The sequence below is a fragment of the Venturia canescens genome, chromosome 1 (assembly GCF_019457755.1).
Source record: "Venturia canescens isolate UGA chromosome 1, ASM1945775v1, whole genome shotgun sequence".
NCBI lineage: Eukaryota > Metazoa > Arthropoda > Insecta > Hymenoptera > Ichneumonidae > Venturia > Venturia canescens.
In genome coordinates, this window is record NC_057421.1 from 18,776,990 (window position 1) to 18,790,232 (window position 13,243).

The 13,243-nt window shown below is 41.2% G+C and overlaps 1 protein-coding gene across 5 annotated transcripts in view; it reads left to right on the forward strand.

The window, feature by feature from the left end:
• Positions 1 to 13,243, forward strand: part of LOC122410113 (ankyrin repeat domain-containing protein 50) — a 94,863-nt gene that overhangs the window by 26,873 nt on the left and 54,747 nt on the right. For 4 of the 5 annotated variants that reach the window (XM_043418156.1, XM_043418184.1, XM_043418173.1 and 1 more), the window contains exon 2: positions 6,621 to 6,664. The exons of the other annotated variant lie outside the window; for it this stretch is intronic. The gene's annotated coding sequence lies outside the window, so the exon portion shown is untranslated. The remainder of the gene's footprint in view (positions 1 to 6,620; positions 6,665 to 13,243) is intronic. 5 annotated transcript variants of the gene reach the window in all.

Here is a 13,243-nt window from a genome sequence, read left to right on the forward strand (position 1 = left end):
CTCGCTCGTAGCTCAAACCGTCGGAGTGGCTTCTCGGGTTTTCAAACTTTTTTATACTCCCACCGCTCTGTTGTATTCCGATTCTAATAAAAATCTATTGATGAACATACGCAGAAAGTAATGAGATCTTGGACGATCGTCTTACCCGTTGCTTTTGGGTTCTTCTCGTACCATTTCTTCTATCTTCAATAATACAATTTTCGAAAAATTTGTGGTCTATGGTCAAAGCCGATATGAGGCTTCTTGGGAAGCTTATGCTAAGAGACCCCCGGGGCTGCACGTTGGCTTCTATGTTATTGCCATTGCCATGTGCGTGCAGTATGCTTCATCCCTTCGCTCTTTCTCTCCCCCCCCCCTCTCTCTCTTCCTTGCAGAAAATTTGTACATAATGTGTTAAATTCGCCAGTTTTTTCTCTCTCTCTCCTTCTCGCTCTCTTACTGGAATCGTCTGCTGCTGTCTACAATACCACTTGGCCGGAGCTGGTGCTTCAGCCAAGTTCTGCTGCGTTACCACGTCAGTAACATGTCTTCCGTGCGCGCGCACGATATTACATTGAGAAAGAGAGGGAACTGGGAGGGAGAGAGAGAGAGAGAGAGCTGCTTTTGCACGATGATGATGCCACATGGGCTGTAGACGTTTTAACATGGCGGAGCGAGCAGCCCTCTCACATCGACGAAGACGAGGATGACAACGACTATGGGGACAAGACTGCGGGCTTCAGCATCCCAGCCAGACCAGCGTGAGATGACAGTGATACGCGCATTATGCTCGTTCTCTGCAGAGATCTCTGCGAGCTGTACCCTCCGTACAAATGCCACCGACAGTTTCCTCCGCGCTCATAGCTTCTGTCTTCAAAGCTCTGTAACCTTCCCTGGCTCCGGCAATTTCCTCTCGGATATTGTATAGTTCCTTGAAATTCTGTATCACATGTCTTTCACTCTGGAGATCATCATCGTGCTTTACCTCGCTTACGGCGAATCATCGCGTGTGCATTTTCATAGGCAGATTCTTCGCGTGAGAAATGACTGTCCACAATTATGCTCTTCTCGTATGTATGTTTGTTTTGGCGAGTTTATAAAGAGAGAATAGAGAGAGAGAGAGAGAGAGAGAGAGAGAGATTAATTACCTGCCACAGAATCGTTACGCGATTCAGAACCCCGCACATCTCTATGCTTAAATTCCTATGTGTATTCTCACAGTCCAGCCTCTGGCACTCGTAACCCCCCAGCGTTGATAAACTCTGGAAACTCTCTGATGGGTTCGTTTCCATTAAAATTGACGTCACCACTGCCCTCCTCACAGCAGCTGCAAAATTCTACCTGAAACTCCTAATCAACGACGCGTGGCTCCATTCGATTTTGTTTGGCAGTTGAAATGAAGTCAGAAATTTCAGTGATATTCCACTCGTCCGGCTGGCCGCCGTCAAGGGATGGAGTTCCTCAACGTGCCACTGTTTGCACTGGCAAAAGTTTCAATCTTTGTCATTTTCATTGTGCGTTCGTGTGTCCTCGCCTGTGCTGTGTGCATGGCGAGCGCACAGAGGAATCGTAATTGAACTCTCCAATCCTAACAATACGCTGCGAGAACGAAAGGGAGAGAACGTCAGGATGCTAGGTTTGACACGAGGTCGACGAATCCAATTCCACTTTCTCTTCATGGATTTTTCGGACTAATAAGGCGAATTAAGAACGTTTATCTAATGGAAAAACTGCTATAGAAATTTATTTATGGAGGTCATCAGACGTGATTCGTCGTTTTCATGAAAGTCATCGATTCGCGAATTTAACATTCCTCTGGGAATGTTACAATCTTTGGATATATTTGACATGGTAAACTCTATTTTATTTAATTGTAATTACAGCCCACTTTTGATCTTCTGTTATTACGACGCTAATTTGGGAAATGAGTTATTCGAGCACGAGGATATACTCGCGTTTGCGTGAAATCGATCACTCTTGTGTACTATTTCACTTGGAATATGCTAGTGTGTATGCACCAGCTAATAATACACGCGAGCGAGAGCTCGCGGAGCACGGTCCTTTGCACTATAGCTCGTTAAGTATTCCGTTGTTGGGGGATTACGCTGGTGCAACTTGCGGCCAGCACCGTTTATTCTTCAAAGATTTGCCAACGTAAGCTCGTACATGAAAGAGGATTGACGTCCCATGCAATTTTTTTATTATGCTAATTCTAGTATTTATTTATTCAATGGAGCTTCAAAGGGCCGAAGTTGGCTTATAGTTTTAACTTTCCGTCAAAAGCATTTCTTTGGAGGCTTAATCTCCATGAAACTATAAAATTGTCGGGGATTTTCCTTTAATTTTGACTGATTGATTTAACTGTCTAAACACCTTGAGTTGCGAAGGATCACCAAAGTACTTCTGCGAAAATAAACACTATCGGTCGAAGTACTTTTACACGCTAGGAACATTTTTCGATGATGTAATTATTTTACACAGAGACCACCTTGTTGCTTAATAACGCTCAAAGTTTTTCGTGAAGTTAACAAAAATTGATAATCCATCGAAACTTGGCACATTTTTCTACGATTATAATGGCTAACAGCTTTGTCGCAGACTGAAACGTGCGCAATTGGAATCTGAACAAATTCAGTTACTATTGAGACTCCAATAAACTCGAGCAGTTTGCATTTTATAGCTGTAATTCGATGGAAATAATCCATTTGATGGAACAATGGAAACGTGCCGCATTCGATATTACAGTTACAATGTTTTTAGTACCATCCAATCGATATAAATCGCAGCTTTCTTTTCTCTCTAATTTATCATTTCGAGACACGAATTGAAAAAGTTTTCCTATTTTAAAATTCTTCACTGGTTCAAATATCTTTGCTTTTCGTTGGAGGGCAAAGAAAACTAACGTTTCGAATCGACAATAGATTTCTGTCACGCTTGTCTCTGAAATATTCGATTATATCGTGCCATTCAATTCATTAGTCCTGGATTTAATTTCAGGGAATGTTCACTCTCGGCGGAGCTTGTCGAAATTCGTCTGTGATTGAGTTATAGGTAGGTCCGTACCCGCGCGCTTCGCACTCGAAGTGTGAGGTCTTGGAAAAGCCTGTCGTACAATTGTTCTTTCAAGGTGGCTAAGCCATCCTCTCTGAATAATAAACGTGGCCATTAATGCCTACAATTAAAATAATAAATCAGGCTCTAATTGCTTCGGATTCCCAAGCAATGAAACTCAGGATATCCGGAATGGAAATATAGATGGTAGATAACTTTAAGCATCGACTCGAAGCACATAGGTAAGTGGTAAATTTCCAACGGATATTTTCCTCCTACAAATCGACGATACTCGCCAAATCCAATTGAGGAATAAAAGCTTTGTGGAAAGTTTGCTATGAGAAGTGGAACGAATAATGGCAGAAGTGATAAATGAAAAGAGAGATGGCAACAAATTGCTCACCACGGGCTCGTTATCGTTGGCACTTTTGAAATATACAATTTATCAAACATTTTTCTTTACTCGGCTTATTCGCATTATTCTATTTTAATTCACGTTTCTCATCCATTGTTACAGCAGGAATCAATCAACTCTGAAGTATTTTTTTGAGCCTGTTTATTGTTATCTTCAGAACAATAAACTTCAATTTCCATTTTGCACGTTTCCATACGTTCATGCGATTATTTATTTTCTCAATGCCCGAACTCCATTAATTACACGTTTTAGTTATCAACATTTTCCGAACACAAAGTGACGCAATATCCGTGACTAAATTGAGCGACCAAAAATTTGTTGGAAATTCGTTCAATGGCGGTTAACTGCGCATCAAATTCAGTAGGTTTAATCAAAAATTGGACTGCACCAGAAAAATTGAATGTTTATTTTTCTTTATTTCTAACGTGATGAGAAAGTTTTATTGCCATCAAAATTCTGCGTTAATGCCCCCGTTCAATATTCTGTTTTTTTTTTAACCCGCAGATGCCACACGGGTGCAAATTTTGCACCCACGAAAAAATCAAGTGTCTAGAACTTCAGAATTCCTTGCTTCAATTTGGCCATTTTTCTATAATAAAACTTTATTTCTCAATTTTTTAAATGATTGTACTCTGCTATTACTAAGGAATTGTTACCCCTCAAAAGTCTCGTTGTAAGATTATAATTCCATACATTCATGGATGAAATAAAAAATTTTGAAAAGTCCAAGTGCAAATTCGCACCAGTCTGGCGAATGTGTGACCTCAAAGTGGTGTCTACGGGTTAATAAAAAAAAAAGGTCAAATTACCCTTTGATCGAAATGGCTCAATTTTTTTCAACGTTTTTTCTCCCTCGATTGGGAAAATATTTAGTGAATCCTTTTTAATAATTATGTGGGTAAAAAATCCCGGAGAGTTGAGTTGAAAAAGAGGTTAGCGAGAAAAGTGAAACCAACTGTGCGTGAAAGTCAAACGAGTAGTTAAATATTTCTTCCTTAATTGGCATTTGAACAAGTTTGTTAACGATTGCTGTAATTAAGCTGTTTTATCTTATGTGCGTCGGTGGTTTTGAAGGTGAAACTCGCCGAGTTATATTTGCTTGCACGCGAAATGGACGATTCCGTAAAGGCGCGGGTGTCGTATATCGATTACCAGGAATGTGACAGTACATTACACACTAATGGCGCCCGCACTGGGTTGGAAAAAAAATTGAATAAATATAAGACAATGAAACTCGAAAACTCGTTCGTAAGAAATTTCCAACAAACTTTCGAGATGAGTTTCATTCGGAAGGACTTTCCTCGCAGCATGGCGACGACGACACCGAGGACTACTCCGACCCGAACGACGAGAGCCATAAGAGAGTTTGGTTAAGGAGCGACTAAAGCGGAGTTTTCTACTCCCGAGTTAACTCGATCGTATCGCGCTCCTAACGCTTCTCTCCATAACACCGTAAGAAGAAAAGAGTGTGTAGAAACAAGAAATGAGAGCTCTCGGGAGTAGTTAACCAGTGTGGAAAAAAAAACCTCCTGAATTAACGAATTTTTTTTTTCAAATGTGATTCTTTAAGCACTTCTCCAGTTTAGAAACTCGATTTTCTAACGAAAACGATTCGATTGCCCCATCTTCGAAATGACGATAATTGTTGTTTAATAATTCGTCGAATATTCGAATAAGTCTCCATTTCACTATTCAACGTGAATATGTGCAGCTGCTAGATGTTTCATCATAAATTCATAAAATTCATATGCTTAGCGATATGGCGCGGGTTCGCCGTAAATCACAGTGGTGCCTTCGTGATTTATACGCTCGCAGCGGATGCATGTTTTATGGTTTTCTTATCAAAGGAATTCACGATATCGTGTCCATCCTCGAGCGATTACGATTAACAAAATTTGTCGAGAAACTCGTTAGTCATGCACCGCGCAACGTCCAAATACTTCCGTCCACTTTACCGCTCGATTACTATAATTTATTTACAAACGAATCCAACGAATCCTTCTATCTTGCGGCGATAAACCCCGACACCCGCCGAGAAACCGCTGAGAAGCACATCGACTCTGAACCTCATTCTTTCATCACTTGTTTCATTTTTATTCGAAATTTTTTAGTAATTTCATCACAAGCTCCGTTGGAGTACCTAGAATCAGAAGTCTTTAGCACTGCGATAAGAAAGGTGAAGAAAATGCCTGCTACGAGTCCAGTTATTTCGATATTTGCCTTGTTGTTGTTGGCTACTGCCATTGGGATGTATGAGCATTAAACGATATCGTTGACCTCGAGAATTATGAATAGCGACAATGATCGATCAATCATCAAACAAAATCATGTGTTATTGTCATACCGAACGCATTACAAAATATCCAAACGTCCCATGTTGTTTGGCATGAAAATTCATTAACCAACAGTTATCTTCGTACCTGTACAAATACAGATCTATGGAATTGTGAACGAGTGAATTTACAGGCTGCACTCTCTTTGTGGTGATTCACAGAATGAATGTGAATCGCAACAATGAAACTTCTAATTAGCGCTGATTGGGAGCGCAAATGAAACCGCTCTCATGCCATATGCGATAACAGTTTCCTCTCTTTTCCACTGACCATTGTTTAAAAAAGCCTCGAGAGAATGATGCTTCTCCGCTTGATATATGCACACGAGTGTGCGCGTATTCGTGTGGGCGATGTGAATCCCACCAGAATTCTCGCATCACGTCATATTCAAATGCCCTCGCGATACTATCGATCACGACAGTAAAACCGTTACAAACGTACGATTACAGTAAAGATAATCTTATCATCTGATTAGAGTGGGAAACTATCGTTTATCGTTGTTTCGTTGTTAATATACAAATTGAAATGTTTTACTTTCATTTTTATGATTTATTCGAATGAGATTTTCGTTCGATTGAGCACACACTTCGTTCATTGTTTTACAATGAAATTTTCTGGTGATCCGGTATTATTGAACGTTTATTATCGAATTTTGAACGTCGTTCAATTCTTGATTAGCATTTGCGGTAGATTATTACATAATTTAATCGGATTTTCGAGTCATATCTCTGGCTCTCAATATATAAACGAAATACTGACGTGAACTGAGTTCAAAAACTCGTGGCAGCATATCACATGTCTAGGAAACTATTGGTAACGAGCTCTTTTTTTTGTCTGTCCAGATTTCGGTTGGAAAGCGACGGTCGCTCGTCTTCGTAACTAACTGGTGAGTAATAATGTTAGCGAATTTGACTTTCGTTTATTCTTCCAACTGAATCCTTTGGAATTTGATAAAATTGTGATTTGAATTGCCTGACAAAAAGAATTGAGACTTTTTATGGAAGATAAAGTTTTCCAAAGGTTAAAATTTTTGAAAAAATCAATCTTCTTTCGAGTTCTTATTATGCTCGATTGTTGACAATAATAAAACAGTAAACGAGTTGGCTTCTGTCAAATCAATTTAACACTGGTTAAAAGCTCTGACGTCATTCTCAAACTCGTGCCAAGACTTTCTGGGAAACGGTAAAAAAATATCAGAAAAAAAATTAGTAGGCAAACCGCTTTTTTTTTAGATTCATTTCAATTCATTAACTTTCCGTCAATTTTAAATTTCATTTTTTTGCGAGGATTTAAAGAGTCGTTGACACGTTTCTCCATTTGAGATCAGTTTTCAGTATGAAATTTTTTGAAATTCGAACATTTTTCGACCGAATGGATAAAAATTTGAGATTCATTTTTTCGAGGACTATAGGAATGGCTTTTGTTACGTTTCGTAAGTTATATTACGATCCGGGGGCACGGGAGAGATGGATATTTCCATTGGTTGAGTTGGCTCGAACGCGTATTCCAATTTCCGCGATCGGTAAATCAAATTCGAGTGCAAAATTAACGACGTCGATAACAAAATAAAATGTGTCTGTCTGAAAGCTACGAGATTTTTGCGTCGGGCTCTCTATATATTCTCCTCGTAATCTTCGACCTCGAATATTTCATGGTGTTTTCGTACTGAGGAAATTCGCGGAAATTTTGTGCCTCCCATCAAGAGGGATTGCGTGAGAAAGGGATTGCTCCGAAGTCATACCGTAGAGAGTGCGGTTGAGGTAAAACTCAATCAGGAAATGAAGTCTCTCGAGTACCACGAGGGCGTTCATAGCGGATTGAAGACCTGTCTATACTGAGGAAATGACGCGTTTTCTCTCTCTCCCTCTTCCTCTAGCACTCTTTCGCATTTAGCATGGTTTTTGCCTGTCTTCACTTTTTCTCCTTTTACCACATCCTGTCATCGCGCTTTGCTGCTTCTGGCAGGTCATCAGATGCGATTTCCGCTTTCTTCAAAATCTTCGTCAGCTTCCTCGTGCAACTTGACGAATATTTTTTTCCATCTAAGTGACAAATTCTCTTCTCTTTATTCTCTTCCCATTATAAGTACAACACGTAATCCTTAATAATAAAATTTTTTTTTTTAAGCCGTAACCAATGCAGAACAAGCTTTTGGCGCAGATAATTTTATCTCATCACCCTTGCATGGTTAACTTGAACCGAAAAATCCAGTGCTCTTTCGATTTAATGTAATACTTCATTTTTGCAGTCTAGCGAACCCTGAAACATTGGAACTTGAATATTTAAAGGTAGTTCCCCCCGCAGGCATATCCAACGAGACATTTTTTATGTTTCAATACAATTTTCTCGTTGCCTGAAACTTGTCAAGCTCATTTCCAGTACCATCGAGGTGGAGTCCATTTTTTTTACTGGTGGATGAGTTGCCATGGAAAAAAACGACTGCGTTCTATAACCTTCAAATTGTCGTTCGATCCGGGCGCTGGGTATACGTGTATAGCGAAGCATCGATAAACGGAACTTCGTGAGGTCTGGTCAACGAACTGACAATCGCCGGAACTATATCGTTCAAATTGACTGTACTTAGCTTCCGTTATGGCTTTCGTGTATTAATAGCACGTCACAATATCGTCGTACGAACATGTACAAGCGCAACACGCACACGCGCGGACGTAAAACGAGTGCCGTATTATATTGACATATCGCAGCTGTTACGATCCTCTTCGTATTTCATCAGGCTAAATATGCGGTAATACTTTTTGTCCCATGAAATAAAAATGCACTATGTAGATAGCGTCGCTGATAATATCGTTGGTAATAGCTTATTTAATGGATGAAAATTTGACTATCAATGGAGCGGATTCGCTTCGAAAATACTGCGAAAGGAGAGCCGCCAGGTGCGGAGATAGCTAAAAATCGAAACCATGCAGAATATTCGAGAAACACTCGTCGCTTTTTTTTTGTCCGTACTGTGAAATAAAAATTTTCTAGGAATCGAGCTACGGGAACGGAACTTGCTCAATTTTCTCAACGCAAACATAGTTTTTCGTTCTGGTGAATTGACATCGTTTCCGTAGACACCGCCATTGAAAGAATGGGCGAAAATTGCAATTGGACCGCCCTATTGTTGAGTTAGCGAGCTTTGTTTTTACTGGAATTCGAAATTATAAAGACCCTTGGCATCCGCACACTCGAACGAGCTTATTTTAGTCAAAAATCATTCAATCTCGGTATGAAGTTCGTTTCACTCTTATAAAAGAGGATTTTTTTGAACCATGACTTCCACGATTAAATTGTCATAACGGAAAAAGGCGAATTTCGATAATTTAATCACGAGAAAAAATAACATGCGACGTGAGATGCGGGAATAAGAAAAGCAGAGACTGTCGGTAATGTTCTGTGAGGTTGTTTATACATGAAATCTTTTCCTCGAAGAAAAAGTTACTTGTGATTTTTCACTCTCTCTTTCTCTCTCTCTTTAAACTGGCATTTTTTTTGTTCTTGCTTTTACGACGGGACTTTCTCGAACACGAACGGTAAATTTCTTGCGTGATCATGAGGACGAAGGTAGAAGCGCGTAATATTCGTTCCAGGGTTAGACAAGGGCTGAAGGGGTATCTCGTGGAAGAGCATTTTCCCTCAATTCCGGAGGAAAGTTGGCGAAAGTTTAAAGAACCCCCGCGGAGTCTCGGTGACGCGTCTCCCCGCGATATTTCCTTTCATTCCTGCGTGTGCGTAACCGTGCTCCTCTGTGTGCGAATGTGTGCACTTACGCCGCTAAGAATTTTTTTTATGGTCGCGCGGAAAAGCCAGAACTCGGGGAAGCTCACGGAATATTCTGTGAGAGGGCGGTTACCGAATGGTTTTTACAGAAGGTACGAGCCGAGGTTTCAGAAGAAATTCAGAGAGAGCCTGCGAGCGCCGACGGAGCGGGTCGCATGTATTTTCATCGGAAAATCCGGCAACGGTCGCACGCCCCTTCACACCACATCAAACACGTGACCAACCGTGATGACGAATTATCGCTTTGTGTATATATTTGCCGCGATGCCCATCGGACAGGACTTCCGGTGTGTCCCAAAAGTCGTGCCTAGAAAACCAGCTGTTGGAAAACAAATTAATTCGGGGAGGTGACTTCGCGCTGGCGCAGCAGTTTCATTATAATGCACAGGACCGTTATCTGCCTCGTTTATTTACAGCGTCACATCATTCGTGCGCAAGAAACAAAATTTGATTGTTCTAAATGATTAAACCTCTGGATGAAAACATCGTTTTCATTCAGAGCCCTTGGCACAATGAGACGAGAGTTACGATAAGTAAAATCGTGAAAACATGCTAATGTCAAGTTTCGAAGAAAGAAATTTTCGAAAATTTCCGTCGCGGTTCTCTTCTCCGATAAAATCCTGCTTTTATAACCCATGACAAACTTTTCCCAATTCTCAAGAATACGTCACAGTCATTCTGATGAATGTGATGATACGATCATTCGATATTCAAAGCCTTTACAACCGATTTAATCAAAACGCAGACGCTAGCCAGAGTCCGAAATAGAGTTCAACATAATAACTCACGAAACGCAAGAGCTTCAAGTAAACGGATGCAAGAAGTGGCGAAGCGCTGTGGTTAATGAGCAGGGTTCAATGGACGTTCGCTGCTCACGGCGTTTGTCTAGTTATATGAATTCGTGTGCAACTCTTCTCTTGGCACGGGGCATTAATTAGAGTTTCTCATGCAACAAGGCATGTGACGAGCAAATAATCACGTAAGAAGGATGAATCCAAGGCAGAAGGGAGCGACGATAAAAAAGGGTGAAAAAAGAGCAGATACCAAGAGCGAGACTCGAGGCAAAACTTATGAAGCGATAGGAAGGACACATTGCATTTTAATTCATAATTTATGCTGATTTAGAAGGTACCATTGGCAACAAGAAAACGATGTTTAATCGGTACTGTCGTAGCTAGTTTTCAATTTGTTGGACCCTTTATTTCCGTGTGATATCGAGGCCCTCATTTTCGGATATGTGTCTCGAGATATTCTCAAACATTTTTCAATTCTTTAAAGCTTCTTTCGAAATCCTCAAATGCATCAGAACAAAGAGAAAGGTTTTTTGTCTTTTCACTCTGCGAAATAACGTTGACGAAAATGATCGATTCCAGAGAAGTTCGTCAACCCTTTTTTCCAAAAGTTCAAACATCTCGAGATAATATTGTCCAATTTTTGGAGTGAAGTACCGCAGAAGTAGGACCGAAAAACTGGTGAACGACCTTCGAAAAACTCAATGACTTTGCTGATAAAGAATGCGAGTCTCCCCTCGTCATAGATACCGAGCCATTCACAGGGTGTTCAGAAAATCCGGAATTCCTCATCGATTCCTAAAATACGCGTGGGACTACTTCGAATACCTCAATTTCACTTTGGGCAAATATTTCAAAAGCATTTATTTTTACAGCACATTTCTTGAACGAGCCAAATGGTTTACGATCTTTTGAGCACCCTGTACGAGTTCGAGTAAGGTGTAGTATATGAACTTCGCTCGTACGCGTAATTGCGCATTCCCCGTTCGCTATCGCCCTCAATGTCGCGATGGCTGCTGGGCGACACAGAGAGATTCTTTGTTTTAAGGGCGTTGCGTCGTCACGTTCGGGGACAATGGACCAACGGCAACAATGCCAGTAACACCCACACTCTACATAGAATCTCGTTGCCCCTTTCGTCGTAAAAAACTCCTCCGTTCCACACTCGCCTTACGTAATAGAGGCACGCGCACGTACACCGATATGCGCCCATAAATCCACGCTATGCACACGCTTCGACGTCTTTCATGGACGGAAGGCTTCTATGTTCGTTCCTCAAACGTCCATCATATACCCCACCGGCAAATACAGTCACATGTGAGTGCAAGCAACCCTCAGTGGACGAGAACGCGTTCTCTTTCGAGAGCTTTGCCCAGCGAGATAGTGTTTTTTCTCTTACATATCTCAATCGTCTCGGTAGCCCTTTAGGGCTACGGATCTCGACAGTATTTTGTGTCCTTTGTTTTCCCGGTATGTGCCTTTGCACGAACACGTTTGCTCATTCTCAGGGAACGAATGTGTCTTTCGGTGTGTGTACGCGTGTTTGTACCATCTTCGGATTTTCATCCCCTGAAAAGCTAGCAAACACAGACCCTTCGAGAATCAGCAAAACCCTTGAGCAGAATCCCCGCTGATCGTTACCTTCAAATGGTTCGGCGTTAAGCTCATTCAACGACTCTGATATAGCAAACAAAAGGCCTTCAGCTCTGCGTAACCTCGGCGGTCAAAGGGCAACAGCACCCTACCGTGCAAACGTGGCGTATTAAATATCTCTGTATGTAAGGCGCACAGACACGGAAGAGGGTTCGAGAATTGCTATATTCTGATGCGTGCGAGCGGATCACGTACGTATCAGCATCCACACGAAGCCCTGGAGAGCATGCGTACACGCCTGATGCTCATCATACCGTTTGCGTGTACGTACGACTCTGTGAATGGGGGTTTTGCTCCAGTCCTTTGACCCGCTCGTTCGTTTGTTTGTTCGTTATTCAAAATCGAATCGAACAGCAGCCCGCTAACCTCTATTCAGGGTTCTGATGAGTGTTTGAGGCTAAAATTACATCAAAATGCACGAAATTTTACAATCGGTCCTGCCTCGACGAAAATATATCGATTCACGCCTCGTACAATGTGAGCTCGCATTGGACAACGATAGGACTAACGCATGAGTTCGAGTGCGTGAAAGTGGGGGTTCGGAATACAAAGATATATTGCGGTGTCCGTATTTACTTTGCGTCCAGAATTACCCCACTCTGTCCTAACTTCATATTTTTCTATCACCTCCTTACGAGATGAGACTGAAGTTTGCAACGCTGGAGTGTCCAGCGAAATGTAGCAAAAATACTCTCCAACGATTCTAGTGATTCTCCAATTCTGTTACCTGCCTCATTTTTGCAATTCGTAGCTTTTCAGTCTGCACCAATGACTCGTGAAATAAATAATTGGTCAATTACAAATGTTATTTTCGTCCATTTCGTTGAACTCCAACGTTGCAAACGTCAGCGTCGTCTTACCAGTCTGATGATCATAGATTAGTAGTAACGAAATTCTAAATATCGAGCCACAATGATACTGTATTTCGTATGAGAAGGAAATCTTTTGGCCGTATGATATTCCTCCATCGTCAATCTTACGTACACGTGCGTGTACTCAAAGATAAGGGTTGTAAAATCTCTGCGCTGCTGACGCTTTCCTTCGATACTTGGGGTGAAGGGGAGAACGCTCTAGAAAAGTGTGTTGCTCCGTCGTAGAGCTATCTACGGATAAATCCAATGAAAATATGACAATGAGTGACTGTTCGTTTTAGATAAAGTAAGCATCAGACTTTAGTAGGTTTTTTAAAAAATCGAAAAGAAAATCGTCAGAGATATTGAGAATTTATACTTAACCCTCTC